Here is a 15,851-nt window from a genome sequence, read left to right as displayed (position 1 = left end):
TGCTACACTCTGCAAAATCAAAAGATAGACCAATCTGAAATTGAGGGATTACCTTTTTTAATTCCTCCAGATGTTGCTGCCCAGCGTGGCAGTGAGGAGCGCTGAGAGTTATCCAGAAGTGGGAGGTTAAAGTTAAGGAAGCGAGGGGATTCTTCGAGTCCTCAGGAACAGAAAGAGCTAGGAGTCCATCCAGTGAGGGAAGTTAACCTTGGTAATTGTGGGGATGGCTGTGAGGAGCTGGACAACCTGTCACCACGGGAGCAGCAGCATTTGTCAGCTTGCAGGTCCCAAGTTATTTTGAGCGGCGTGAACCATGTGCCCGCGGAGCATTCCACCTCATTGGACAGGGAATCCACTGCTCCCACGGCACCTTGGGCACCCAGTGCCTTCTCCTTGCTCATGCAACAGCCCCTATGGATGCAGAGGGGGGTTTTGCTGATTCATCCAAGAACCTCTGGAGTGGCATTGGGTCACTCTCGGCAGCTGCTTTACGCTCCAGCCTTTTCAAATGACTCGTTCTCGCTCTTCCCTTACTTTTCCATCAGAACTCCAAGGTTTCAGTCCCAGGGAAACCCATCAGCTGGTAACAACATCAAAGTTTTGCAGCTCCAAAGGCAAACTTAGCAAATGTGTTGTTTAAATAGTAAAATATTCCTGACTTCTATGGAGTGTTCAGTTTAATGAACACAGTGAACAGTGCAGAAATCCTTCAGGATGACCTGTAACTACAGATCCTCAAAAGACTAGAACTTCTGCATCTGCTGTTGAATGCACAGAAATGAGATGTTGGAGGGAAAGCAATTAAAGGAGGCAATCGAAACTAAGCTTTTAATATAACTGAGAAAGAAACATGGGTGGGATAACTTCAACACACTTGAACCAGTGCACAGAGAAACCCTGTTACTATATAGAATTTCATTGCTTAAAACCTTCACTAAAACCTTGACTTGGCCAAAACCTACCACATCTGTGAAACACAGAGAGGAGATTTTCATTTCTACTCTTCCCATGCACGAGCAACAAAAAGTGGTCTGTAATTTTAAACAGTTCATCATGCTGCTCAATTGTTGATATTTTATTAAAAATGCTTCTCACAATTCTGATTTTAAAAGATTACTAAAATATTATGCATTTATGATGGGGATTTGATATATATAAGACTTTTCATAGCTAATGATGTAAGAACCGGCTTCCTGACCTTCTCCCAGACCTCTCAAAACATTATCAAGCAAGAACCTGTGCTACAAAAGGAGTTCATCTGTGGAATGCAGTTCTTCAGAAAGTTATTTTATGAGTTGTAACAGTATGGAAAGTCAGAAGGAAAGGCAATTCTTTCATGTAAAACTTCCTCATGCATTGCAGAGGAAGTTTTTTCCTATTTCCCTCTCTTTTTGTAAAGCATTGTCGTGGTTTAACCCCAGGTGGTAACAAAGGCCCACACAGCTGCTCACCCCCAAGCCCTGGCAGGAGGGGAGAGGATTGGAAGAGTTAAAGTGGGGGAATTTATGGACTCAGATAAAGGCAGTCTAATAAATGAAACCAAAGTTGTGCACACAAGCAAATAAAAGCAAGGATTTCCCATAGAATCACAGAGCAAGCTGAGCTGGAAGGGATCCAAAAAGATCATCAAGTCCAACTCCTGAACCTGCTCAGGAGCATCCCCAAGAGTCGTGTGCCTGATAGCATTGTCCAAATTCTTCTTGAGGTCTGTCAGGCTTGGGGCTCTGACCATTTCTCTGGGGATCCTGTTTCAGTGCCCAGCCACCCTCTGGGACAAGAACCTTTATCTAAAATCCAACCTAAACCTCCCCTGGCACAGCTTCAGGCTATTCACCCAGGTCTGTCACTGTCACCACAGAAGAAAGATGGTTGCCCTGTCCCAGGGGCAGGATCCAGCACTTTCCCCTGTGTTGAACTTCATGTGGTTGGTGATTGCCCAGTCCTCTCTCTCTCTGCAAGGTCTCCCTGCCTTCAACAGAGTCAGCAGCCTCTCCCAGCTTTGTATCCCCTGTAAACTTGCTCAGTGTCCCTTCCAGTCCTGTGTCCAAGTCATTTATGAAGATGTTGAAGAACACAGGGCCGAGGATGGAGCCCTGTGGAACCCCACTAGTGGCAGGTCACCAGTCTGATGTCCACCCCATTCACTGTCACCCTTTGCACCAGACCCGTGAGCCAGTTGTTCACCCATCCCATAATGTGCTTGTGGGATGGACCATTTGTCCAGAAGGATCCTGGAAGAGACAGCAGCAAAATTTCAGATTTATTGAAATCCAGAAAGATTACATCAACAGGCTTCCCCTGATCGACTTGGTGAGCTACCTTGTCCTAAAAGGAAATCAGATTTGATGAGCAGGACTTGTCTCTCATGAAGCTGTGCTGGCTGTGACCAATGGCTGCATTCTTTCAGGTGTTTTCAATGCCTCCCAGAATAATCTTCTCCATAACACTGCCAGGCACTGAAGTGACACTGACAGGTTTCATTTCCAGGGTCCTCTTTCTTGCCCTTCTTGAAAACTGGGACAGCATTTTCCAGCTTCCAGGTACCTGGGATTCCCAACACAGCTCATAAATCATAGAGAGAGGCTTTGAGATGACATCATCAGTTCTTTGTGGATTCCTGGATGGGGCCCATCAGGTCCCATGGCTTTGTAGGGATCCAACTGGAGCAGCAGATCCTGCACAGTTTCAGGATCAGCTGGGAACTGATCATTGTCTCAGTCCTGGTCCTCCAGCTCAAGGCACTGAGACCCCCTTGGTCCATCATCCAAGAGAGAGGCAACAAATGCATTAAACAGCTCTGCCTTGCCCGTGTCCCTGACTGGGAGGTGACCATCCTCATCCTGGAATGGCTGGTGTTATTTCTACACTGCCTCCTGCCATTATTGTGTTGGAAAAAACTCCTTTTTATTGTCCTCTAGATATCTGTCAGCTTCAACTCCAGCTGAGCTTTGGCTTCATGAATTTTGTCCCTGCAGTTGCAAGCAACATATTTGTATTCTTCCCATGTCTCTTGGCCTTGCTTGCACTGGGCATACACTTTCCTTTTTTGCCTTATTTCTGAGAGGTGATTCCTGTTCAGCCACGCTGGCCTTCTGCCTCACCAGCCCAGCTTCCAGCATTTGGGAGCTGCTGCTCCTGTGCACTTTGGAGGTGATGTTTAAAATCAACACTGATCGACCCCAGCACCTGCAAAAATACATTCCCAGGGGACCTTGCTTACTAACTCCCTGAACAGCCTGAAGTCTGCTCTCCTCATGCCTAAGGTTGGAGTTCTGCTGGCACTTTTCCTCCTGTCAACAGAGATTTTAAGCTCAATCTCTTCATGGTCACTGTGGCCAAGACGGCCCCAATCCCCACTTTGCTCACAAGATCCTCTCTGTTGACAAGCAGCAGGTCAACGAGGGGATCTTTCCAAGTCAGCTCCCTTAGGACCTGTTCCATAAAGTTGTCATCTGGGATTTTTTAGGAATTTTCTGGCCCAGGAAGTACCAGTTAATTTCTGGCAAGTAGAAGTCCCCCATAAGGACACATGCAGTTGATTTGGAAGCATCCCTTAGATGCTCAAAGGAAAGTTTGTCATTGTCATTGTCCTTCCTAGAAGGTCTATAGGAGACTCCCACGATGATCTGTGTTCCTCGTTTGCCTCTCAATTTTATCCAGAGCCTCTCAGCTGTGCCCTTGCCAGCTGTGAGCTCCATGCATTCCAACCCTTCTATTCCATACAGTGCCTCTTCTGCCCTGCCTCTCCCACCTGAAGAGCCTGTAACCATCCAACAGGGAATTCCAGGCACAAGACTCATCACACCAGGTTTCACTCAGACAATGATGTCAAGCTCTGGGACTGGGCCAAAGCCTGGAGCTGCTCCTGTTTGCTCCTGGTACTGGGTGCTTTAGTGTAGAAACATTTTAGGTGTGGTACTTTTGTGTAGCCAACACCTTGTGAAGCAGATTGAGGGATCTGTAAGTGCTCACTTCCTCCACTTTTGGCACCGCCTGGTTATGTCCCTGTGCCTCTTCCAAGCTGGCTGAAAGCTCTGTCAGTGAGCCCACCAGCTCCTGTGCTAGAGCACCTTTTCCACTCTGCTTGGTGCACCCAGTCAGGTGGCAGAGTAGAGCAGCTGTTGAGTAGATCTTCCCATGGTCAAAAACTCCCAAGTTTTTCCACTGAGACCAAGCTCAGACCCATGGATCTGCCTATTCCTATTTCGTTCCCCACTTCCCATGGCTGGGCAGGTGTTCATCCATCCCCAGGAGAGCAGGGCTCCATCACGTGTGACAGTGACAGGGGAGGACAAACTCCATCACCCTGAATGTCCTCCTTCCTCCTTCTCCTGCCCCAGCTCTGTGCTGAGCACGGCCCCACATGGGCTTGGATCTGCCTTGGATCACTCGGGCTCAGCTGTCCTGGCTCTGTCCCCTCCCAGCCCCTCCCTGGTGGGGTTGGGTGAGGGCCAGAGGAAGCCTTGGCTCTGTGAGCTCTGCTCAGCAATGCCCAAAGCATCCCTGTGCTACCAACACTGCTTCCAGCACAGATCCACAGCACAGCTACTGTGGAAAAAACCTGAACTCTACTCAGCAAAAAGCAGCACAAATTCCACTGTCAGAATACCTCAGAGCAAGAGCTTTTGGTGGAGTTAGGGAAAGGTTGTGGAGTGGAGCCAGCCCTGCTTTTGGGCACAGGTGAGGCATTTTATGGGTTGGGTGGTGCATGATGGAACTTTATATTTGGACTAGAGATCTAAGATATTCTTTATAGTATCTATAAAGAATATATCTATAGTAGCAGTAGATGTGACCCATGCAGTGCTACAGGAACTGCCTGTTGATACTGTTCCCTGTGCTGCTGTGGTTTGGACAGTGTCTGTAGATGTTTAGGACACAAAGTCTGCAGCCTGAAAATGAAGTCTGATGTGTCTGGTAATAATTGTTAATCTGTGGGGAGTTCTGCTGGGATGCAATTATTTACCATGGAGTCTTGCTGTTGGTGTGCTGTTTGTGAAATGCTGTTTGTGCATGATAAGCGAAATTATTCAAGCTGATAAAAAAAAAAAAAAGCAAAAAATACCACTTCAAGACAGAGTTTAAGATGCTAGAACTGCAAAATCATTGAATAATCTGAGCAGTAAATAAGCTTAGGGTTCTGTAGAAAGTACAGCATTGAGAAACCACAAAAAGTTATGAGCCTTTACTGTGGCAGACAGACCATTGTAATAGCAGATGGTACAGGGCCAAAAGTTCCAGGAACCACAAAAGTTGGAGCCTACACAGTGAATGTGCCAGGTCTTGCAGAGCTGGCATTTTGATAGAGCAACACCAGAGAATTTCAGATTCACTAGTTTGTAAGTAACAGTCTAAAGCCCCTGAAAATACTGTGGCTCTTCTGCCTGCCTTTATAGAAAAAAAAAAATCAGGCTTTTGCCTACTGAGCACTAAAAAAAGCACTTCAAAGTATGATGGCCTCCAGCTTTATGTCCCTTTGTCTTTGCTGGCTGGCAGAAGAATGAGGCATAGTGTTCTAGAATAAATTACATGAGCACTATTTCTCTCCAGATCTTGGCTGTCAAAGCCCAAAGTACCTTCACTAGTTCCAAGAAGACTCAAAAGAAGTGAGTTTCAAAGGGAACTTTGTACATGGCTGGTTGGCTGGTATTCCTCAGCAGGATTATCCAACTGTATTTGTCAACCTACGGATTTATCATGAATGGAAAATTCTTGGTTTTCTAGATATTAGGATGAAATTAATACTTTGTTCTAATGGGCTGGAGAGAGGCTCAGGCTGTGGCCATTCTGCTGGCATGGCAAGTAGCAATGTTCACTTTGCCTTTTGCTGGAAGAGGTTGCTCCAGGGGCAGTGAATTGCTCCCTCCCTGTGCAGCTTTGGGCAAGAGCAGCCATGGCTCTTCTTGAAGCACCAGTGACTGTTGCTGCTTTAATAACTTCAATTAGAGGCTGGGTAATTAGAACAGCAGGGGCAAGCCCTATTTCTCTTTTATAGACTTTAATAAATTATCGTGAGGCCATTGTTCCTTTGGTAAGAAAAGTGTTAATGGCAAATTTCTGGATGTTCCTGGAAAAGCTATTTCAAGTGATTTACAAACCTTGTGTAAGACGAGTTGGGTATTTTCTATTCATATCACTATGCACCACATCTCTTACCATAAGTCTGCCAGGTATTGTGTAATCCTAATTTGGATTCTAATTTTAGAAGTGGAGACATATCAGAAGGATGATAGAAATGGTACCTCTTTTCTACAGAAAGTACAAATAATGATGTTAAAACATTCCTTGTTTCTTTTGCACCCAGCCCAAACCAGACTTTATCATTGCACAGGGCAGCTTCAATCCTCACCTCATCTGAGGATTGCCCAAGTGTTACCAGAGAATTTTCCAGTCTCATTCATTATTTAGATGAAATGTACTTGTGATTTATGGGGCCTGATGCTGTTTCCAATGAAATCAGAGTTTGTTCTGTCATCAATAGGAGAGGAGTCAGACTTTTCCTGAAAGTTATAACTACAGGAATGAAAGCAATCTTCCAGTCATCCACACAGAACCACAATCTCTTGTACCCCAATCTTCCATCTATTTGCTTTTCAAAATTATTCAGTAGGTTAAAATATACCAGTAGCTTGCTTTGTTGCAGTAGATAAGGTACAGCTGGAAAATGTTATAAAGATAGATAATCTCCAGAACATGAAGTAATTGATGTTAGGGGTGGCAATTGTAAAAGGTGATTTGTAAAATCCCTTTTCTTGTAAAAAACTTCTACTCAACTGTAAGAGCATCAGGTTCTTAAGGCAGATTCTCTGTCTAAAAACTTGGAGAATGCCATGTCCTTATTTTAAATTGTGATATGTTTTCTTGTCTGTTATTAGCCATTGTAAAATGTTATCTTATAAATATCAGCCTTTCAAAAATGCCTGTGGTACTAAAGAGTTAGCAAAAAATGCTCACAGGCATTTCCCTGTTCCTGTACAGTTAATATTTCTTTAGCTCCTCCTACATTCTTCCTTTTCTAAGGAAAGTTACTTTTGTTTTAATGTTGGTAATGTACCCAACATTTTACAAGCTGCTAGCATTCCGATATTAAAGTGGATAGTTTCCCCTTATGGTTCAAATAGAACATGCATGCTCTGTCCCTGGAGGGGCTCAGGGTCTCCTGGCAGTGGCACTGCCCCATGCCTGGCTGCAGAGCTGGACTCACACCAGCCTTCCTCCTCAAGGATTCATAGAGCACACAGCAAATACCAACACACAGAGACTGGCAGTTGCCCAAAAAGCAAAAGTTGGATGCAACCTCTTATATCAGATTGGTTTTAAAAAGAATTTAGAAATTGAGATAAAACTAATGAGGACTCCTGTCTATACCATTCAATGTCTTGGAGACTGTGTGTCTGGTAATTGAGAGAAACACAAGATCAGAGAGCAATGATTCAAACTAATAACTCAGAAGCTGGGTTTGGTTACTGGGTATGTGCTTTTCCATTCATGACTTTCTTTGGGCAAGTGAAGCAGGAGGAAGCTTGGTTTGACACTGGTGCCAAACAACCAGCCTGACTGAAGTGTGAGATTTACAGTCAGGGCTACTGCTCCCAGCATCACCAGAGACTGTGGATCCACTTTGACACTACGGGATTTCACTGTCCCTATCACAGGGCATGATTAGACCAATGAGACCAGGGAAGGGATCTGAGAGTACCAGTTCTGGTGTCTTCACCTAATTTGGGACACTTTGTGATATGTGAGATTCACCTTCCTTCTACGACCCCTCTCCTTCCATATCTTCTTTTACTTCATCCCTTTATTTCTTGTCTTGCATGTCTGTCCTTCCCTTGTTTTTGATGGACCCTGGTGTAGCAGACAAGGCTCATTTTCTCTGTGGTTTCAGGTCTCCAACTGAGCCAGCCCTGGCTGGCCCTGCCTCAGCCTGAGGTGTGAGCACCTCACTGAGCTGACACTCCAATGGACTTGGGATTTCCCTGGGATTCAGTGTAAGAGAGGGCACTAAGCCAAACACAGGTCCATCCATTTCTATTTGTTTTCCCCTTCTTTAGAACATACATCTCCAAAACACGTAATAATAATAAATTCCTATCCATAATGAATACCAACTGAACACGTTGGCAGAGTGGCTGGTACAAAGAGTGGCAGTACCTGCTGTACTAAAGGAAAAGGAAATACAGCAATAGTGCTACAGTGAAAGCCATATTATAGATTTGTACTTTGATTATTTGGACTTCTTCTTCTGTTACTTGTAGAAAACTTTGATTTTTTTTTTCTCCTGGTAGCTATTTCTGTAGTTGATATTAAGTTGATATTAAGTAGCTATGATATCTGCAGTGTCTGCCTTTGTTAACCACTTACTGTTGTGCAGAGACAGAAGCATGAATGCTTTTGACTTGGGCTTGAGATTAACACAACAGCATGTTGTGAATTGTATTTTTAAAAGTGGATTAAGAGTCAGTCCAGGGAGGCATATTTTGTAACCACAGTCTCTATTTCCAATTACACATTTTTCAAACAGAGATTTACAGTTCACTCTCTATTCTTATCACTTAAATGGCTTCATACATCTAGAAAAGAGAGCAGAATTCAACTCAGGCTCCTTGCAAAGAAATTCCCAAACCCTGAAAGAACAGAGAGACTACTGAGAGTCTATTTGCAAGTGGTTTTAACATAAAAGAACAAAACAAAGTGTGACAATTATTTGTGGAAACCTGATTAGCGTGAGTTGCTTGGTAATGAGGAAAATAAGCTCAAAGAATCTTGACTTCTGTCTGAACTAAGAACCCTATATATAAAATACAGGTATCTTCAGTATCTTTTTTCTGCTAGGGGTAGTGTCTTTCCATGCTGTTTGGTCTGTGTTAGAGGCCCTGAGGCCCACAGCAAATCAACCCCAGAGGGCCAGGCAGGTGGCAGGAGGCTGAGGCTGCTCAGAGTGTGGCACTGTAGATCAGGACCCTTAGGAATTTGGAGAACCCAAACCCAGAATGAGAATGGCTGGTGTTTTGAACCTATTCTGGACAAGCAAAACTGTACAAAATACCAGCTCCATCAGATGTTTAATAGGACAAAACCTTCAATATCTCAGTTGTCAAAACTGTACTTCACAAGATACACCCCTATTTAGAATGTCTTAAAGATTGATGGTAGCTGAAAACAAGGAGAGAGCATTCACGGGCAGTCTACATTTTAGAAATAATTTTTTGAGACCTCTTTCTTTCCAGGCACATTCAGATGAGAGTTTCAGTGTTTATCAGTAGTGGCTCCTCTCTGAACCTGCACTCATGGGATCACCTCAGCTAGGCAGACCCCAGATAAACAGTGTGGAGAGCAGCATCGTGATTGTTCAGTGAGGTGGCCAGGAGAGCTGGCTGGAGATAAGAGCTTGGTTAGATAGATTGCATAGAAATGTGTGGCTTAGGTGGCAGGAGAGTGTGAAAAATGCATATTTTGTGATTGGCTTTTCGCAAATATTTACATGAATATTATATGTGTTGTGTTAGAAAGTGATGCTGTATTAATTCTCTTTAGTAGTGTATTAAAAATAGTTTTAGGTTATAAAAAATGTTAAAATAGAAACTATGCTGTGTAGAATACTTTTTCTGAAGAAAGGACTTGCAGCGAGATAGCAGCCATAGGACACCTGAATCTTTCAGAGAGGAGAATTTATTGCTCCATTATCAGGAGAAACGAACTTCTTCCTGCCTGGAAGGCGCTGTTAGGATTAGGAGGAAGAAGCTGACGATGACCAGGACCAATCCTGTGTTTGAATGGAATTGATGCATCATGTATGAAGTGTATGAATATGCAACAGGCTGTTGTTTTTAAGGGTTAATCCTTTGTTAACAGGTGTCCTTTTTCGGGCTTGTGCTGCCCAGAAAGAGGTACCCTGACGTCCATAACTCTTTGTTTTTATTGTCTCATATTGTCTTAATTCAAATTGTCTAAATTATTATTACTCTAATGTATCACTATTTTTAGAACTATTTTATTACTAATAAACCTTTGATATTTTAGAACCAAGTGATTGGCGTTTTTCACCAGAGCATGGTGCGACCCCAGTTTGCTAAAATGTGACACAGGAGAGCCTGTGTGCGGTGCTGCAGGATGAGCTGAGCTAAGGGGACAGAGCTGGGCAAGCCGGGCTGTGGGCACAGCTCCGGGGGAGCTCTCCTGGACACACGGGGGCAGCAGGAAAGCGTGGCAGTCACTCTGCCAGCCTGGGAGCCAGGAATGGCCCGCGGTGCTGGGGAACCGGGGCTGGAGCCAGAGCGCAGCCACTGCCGGCTCTCGCCGCGCTGGCACGGGGAAAGCGGCACCCACATGTTCTATGAAAAATCCTTTCCTTAGGATTTTTCCCTCCTGAGAAGCTGAGAGGCCTCAGGAACAAACTGTAAACAATTCTTATCTGCTGCTGTGGGATGCCGCAGATGGGTCTGGGATTGGTCTCATCTGGCTGTTTCTAATTAATGGCCAATCCCAGTCCAGCTGTACAGAGTGTCTTGGTCAGACACAAGCCTTTGTTATTCATTCCTTTTCTGTTCTTAGCTTAGCCTTCTGATGAAATCCTTTCTTCTATTCTTTTAGTATAGTTTTAATATAATATATATCATAAAATAATAAATCAGCCTCCTGAACATGGAGTCAGATTTCTCATCTCTTCCCTCATCCTAAGACCCCTGTGAACAATGCATCAGAAAAGCCCTCGGCGCCACTCCTGGGGCTTTCGGAGTGTTCCTGTTTCGAATGAAAACGGGCTCGTTTCGATTTGCAGACGCAGCCGGGCTGTGATCCCAAAGTGTTCCCATCGGGTGCCTGCAGTTGCGGGGTTCGCAGCCCGTGTCACCTTGCTGTGATCCCAAAGTGTTCCCATCGGGTGCCTGCAGTTGTGGGGTTCGCAGCCCGTGTCACCTTTCCGCGCTCCCTGAGATCGGCTGCCGGCCCCTCCCTGGGACTCTGGTGACTCTGGCTCTGTCCCTTGCGCTGCCTCATCTGTCTGGAACGCTTCTCTCGGGCCACTGAGTCACCTTCCCGCTTTAAATGTCGCACGGTAACCCTAAACTGACTCGCATCGGAACGTCAACTGTAAAAATGTGTATGACGGTGTGCTGCGAAATGTTATCTAGAGACACTGAGGAAGCTTCAGAACACCAGGGGGGTTTGGGGATACAACTCTACTGACAGGTTTGATCGATTTAATTTAAAAAAAAAGATCTCTCATGTCAAAACACCAGCAAGCTTTCAGAGGTGACAGAGAGGAGAATTAAAGGAAATTCTTAGTACCAGCTTATGAAACACCATCAGGATCAGAATCATTCCGTTTAGCTGAAGAACAAATGGCATTCAGGTAAGGTAAGCTCTCTTACATGATCAGGACCCAGAAAATTCCCTCAGAGCAACATCAGTGTGAGGTACTGGCCATTCCAGCTAGCCAAGCAGATGGCTGGCTGTGCCAAAGGTGACTTTTTCACAAGTGTCTAACACAGAGAAAGAGTGGGGATAAGTAAAAGAAAGGAGGCTATGCCATTTCTTTCAGGACCTTAAATAAGACCTCTAATTTATTTCAAATAAGTCACTTTGCAATCAGAAATATCACTGAATACTTTCCCAGGCCAGTGGTTCTGCTTATTCAGTTGGCAGTTTCCAGAACCATCTAATTTCGTACCAGTCAAAACATTATTTACTCAACAGGAGTCAAAAGATCTATCACAGGATCTAAAATACATTGTGATCTGATAAACCATGCATATAACAAGCCAAGTTTAGATCAACTGGTACATCTGTGATATATATTAATGCCTTGTGCTATGCCACCAGTTATAGAAAGGAATTTTCTTTCTGGCTAGGGTGCCTTTGGAAATCCTTTTTTAAATGTCTCACTTATTTCTTTTGCTTTAGAAAAGGAAGAATATTGGAAGACTTCAAAGTGGGATACTTAGAAAGAAAATGCAAATATGGTAAGTGCTTTTCATTTAATCTGATTAGCAAATGCCTTTTAAAGCACAACAAAACCTTTCTGCCATGCTTAATTGGTGATGTGGAGCTGTGGAAATTCAACATTTGAACTAAATTTTAGATGTAATGCTCTTAATGTTGAATCAGGACAACATGGGACGTCAAGAAAACATCTATTTTATGAAGAAATATTGACTAGTTTGGAAAGTCAAAGGATATGAAGACCAAGACTGTATTTTCATTAACGAGTTAAAAAGATAAGCTTTAATTTTTATTACATTTTTGTTGAAAATCTAAGGACTTGCCTGTGTGGATCTACTTGTAAATTCCCATTTGAGGTGTTCACCTTCATATTGGCCAAGAGTTTATGTTAAAATGACTGGAGACAGTCACCTACATCTTTACTCACCATTTTTTCAAAATGACAGTACACATTTTGAAGGCACGGAGTACAGAAATCTCAATCACAATGTTTATAACCTGTGGGTATGAAAGCTATTCCTCCTGTGTGGAGTGGATTTGTTGTGCATTTTGCTGCTGAATAAGATTTAAAGTGTTGGAGGGAATAGGGAAGTGTAGGTGGGGCTGGAAGGGAGCAGAACTGCTGCTCTCCTGCAGTGCTGCACAGAGCTCCTGTGCAATGCAAGGAGGATGAACGTGGGGTTTCCTACTGCCACACCCAGCTGGGATATCAAAGCACCCAGACTCACCTGGTTTAACCATTGACTTCCACAGAGAAATAACAAACCTGTGTCAGGGTTTGACTTAGAGGAAAGGGAAGCAGGGAAAATAAAATGATGGCTTTGAGTGGCTGGGGCAGGGGAAGAGAAAGGACTCAGCAGGGAGAACTTTCAGAGTTTTCCCAGCTGCAATCAAGATAATAAAGTTGAAAGTCCAAGAGCCAGTGGACAATCTGACTCCCAAAAAGAGCACTCTGAGAGCAGTCTCTTGCAGCTGGAGTGACTTTCTGTGTGCTCCCACAGGCTCCTTGCAGTTCTGTCACTGGAAGTACCAAGGAGGGATAACAGGGCTCCAAACAGGATTGTTTCCTAGGCTTGGAAAAGTCAGGAAAGAAACTCCACACATACTGAGTGCTTCCTGATCCTGAAATACTTGGGGTCTATTTCTGAGGCACAAGAGAAAACCTTTGGATCTTTCACAGAGACCTGAAGATCTCTCTGGTCTAGATCCTAAGATGCAGGATTTGAGGAAGCCAAAGGTTTACAGCAGAAAATATTTGATGAGGAATATATTACTAGTCTCTAGTTTTATTCTCTTTATGTTGATCAATATATGTCCAGAGGAGGTATAGCAGAGTCAAGCATGCTATTTGAATCTTTAATTTATCAAAAATTAATTTTAAAAAAATTAAGTGTCTTGAAATATAGCTATAAACATAAATTTATTTGATAATCCTTGAGCTTTTAAATTTCACTTCAAAATATGTACGCTTAAATTATATTTAAACATCCATTTAATTCCACTTGTCAAATGGTATTTCTTTTAACTCCCTGTGGGTTTTTAGGAAAACATCAGAAAGCATTATAATAACAGTATCTGTTTTGTTGTTACTTTGGCAAATTGTTGTGTATCCAGTTAAAATTAGTGTGAAACTACTGGTGTGGGAAGTTTCAAAAATGAAGATTTTAAAACTGTATGTGTTGTTATTAACTATCCTAGATTATTATCTTTTGCCAAAAGATAACAGTGTTCATAAATTTGATTTGAAAATGTCCAGACACTTTAATCCCAAACACTGGATTCTGGAGGGGTCATTGCTGATACCCCACACTGGAAATTACAAGTGTTTGTAATGGCTATAAATGGAACATTTCTAGGTTCTTGCCTATTATAATTCTGCAGGATTATTATAGTTATGAACAGACTATTTTAATGCTTGTGGTTATTGTAAACACAGAAGACAACACAAACAGGTTTATAATGGTGATGAACTATTTAGAAACTCAAACTTGAACAAGAGGTCAGGGACAATGATAAAGACCACAACATTTGCCTCTCAGAAAAGTGATTTTTAATCCTATTGCTGCTTGCTATAAAGCAACCACTTGTTCATGAGACAAATAAGCATTCCTTTCCTTCATTTTATTAAAAAAAAAAAAAAAAAGAAAAGAAGCTATAATCAAAAGAATTTAATTTGTGATATTGATACTGTCTGTTAAAAAGCCAGTTTGCCTGGCTGAGTTTGCTACAAGCTAGAAGCACCTGATAGTGTTTGTACAGAATTGTTTGTATTTGCAGAAGTTATATCACATCTGGACACAATAGTTTTGGACAAGTCTGTTGGCTAAAATATGATGTGTAGCTGTTTTCTGAGGAGATTGGTGTTTCAAGCTGGCTCCCCTGAATTTGTCTGGTTTTGGATGTCTCCACTGGGCCATGGGGTGAACAGAAGCTGCTGTGCCAGTTGGATACTCTTGAAATGCTCTGTCTTTTCCTGAGACAGTCTCAGGAACAATCTCACTTAAATCTCCAGGGTCCTGAGCTCTAGGACTCCTCTCAAATTCCTTCTATTCTGGGAGTAATTTTGCTGCTCTAGAACCTTGACCAGGAGCTGAAAAGATCTCTGTACTATTTTCTATGAAAGTAAGTATGTATGTGTAAAGTGGGGAGTATCCAGCGTCCCTGAAAGGATAATTTCTGACTGGGACCAGTGATCATAATTAGTGGTGTGCTGGTGACTTGCTGACACAAATGACAAGAAAGCCTTCATCAGGCAGGCACAGGTGATGAATCACTGCTACTCCTTCCCTGTCCAAGGAAAAGGCACAGCTAAATGCAATGGAGGCTTGGCACAAGTGGCTGCTCTACTGTTTCTGCTTCTAAAAGATATTCAGCTGCTTTGGCTTCCCCTTTCAAGCCTTAAGTTCTAAATGGAGGCAGTTTGTTCTGTGCTGGTAGACCAAATAAACAAAGAAACATTATCCCAAAAACATTGACCCAAAGTCTTCTGCAGTGAAATAAGAGCATCCAAATTACTTATACTAAAAAATCAACAATAAAATTGGCATGACCCTGCACCACTCCAGTGTCAGTAAGCAGAAACAAAAGATTACTAATTTGTGGCAATTTTTCTTTCCTAAATAAAGTAAATATTGACTTAGGAGACCTCTGGGAACATGGGGAGTCACTGGGTTTATCTACATTGGAATTGTGTGTAGGGAGCAGCAGGGATTCCATTTTTCAGACAGTTATGAGGATTTGATTGCTCAGCTCATACAGCTCACCTTCTATCTCCAATTTTTTTTTATTCTAATGCCAAGGTTGAGACTTACATTATAGGAAATTAAGAGTTACAGTCCTTCAAGGACTCCAAGCTCTGATTGCTCACATACAATATCTGTGGAACTCCTTAAGAACATCTGCAAGAGAAACTTAGTTTTCAATCTGTCCAAGACTCTTTGACAACTGTGAATATTTAATGCCCTTTATGAACAGAGAAGTCCTGTACTGCAGTTGATACAAATGTCATAGATTCACTCCCAATTTGACACATTTCAGTCCTTGCTTCAACAAATATCTGTTGGTTGCTAACAGCACAAAAGAGATCTTATAGAATCATGCCTCTCTGGGTTTTTGTAATACATGTGAAATCATAAATACTGTCCCAAGTTAAATTCTAAAAGCTGCAGAGTGCTGTCCAACCATCTTTACTGAACAAAAATACCTGTGTTGCAAAAACAGTCCCACATTTCTGAGTGATAACTAATAGCAGAAACAGCTGTATGTAGTTTGAATGTACCAGGCACAGTTTATACCCCAGTGTTATTTCCTTCCCAGCTATTCTTTGCAGAGTGCTACCACAGGAATAGAGAAAACAGCATGTACTGACAATTGTTGAGGCACGGGGCCACAGGCTGGCCCACCCAGCT

The 15,851-nt window shown here is 42.9% G+C and overlaps 1 protein-coding gene across 1 annotated transcript in view; it reads right to left on the bottom strand.

The window, feature by feature from the left end:
- Positions 1-15,851, bottom strand: part of MYPN (myopalladin) — a 72,991-nt gene that overhangs the window by 56,404 nt on the left and 736 nt on the right. The gene's annotated exons all lie outside the window — the stretch shown is intronic.

The sequence above is a fragment of the Serinus canaria genome, chromosome 6 (genome assembly GCF_022539315.1).
Source record: "Serinus canaria isolate serCan28SL12 chromosome 6, serCan2020, whole genome shotgun sequence".
NCBI classification, from domain to species: Eukaryota; Metazoa; Chordata; class Aves; order Passeriformes; family Fringillidae; genus Serinus; species Serinus canaria.
The sequence above is the reverse complement of the archived record's forward strand: the minus strand, read 5'-3'. Positions and strand labels throughout refer to the sequence as shown.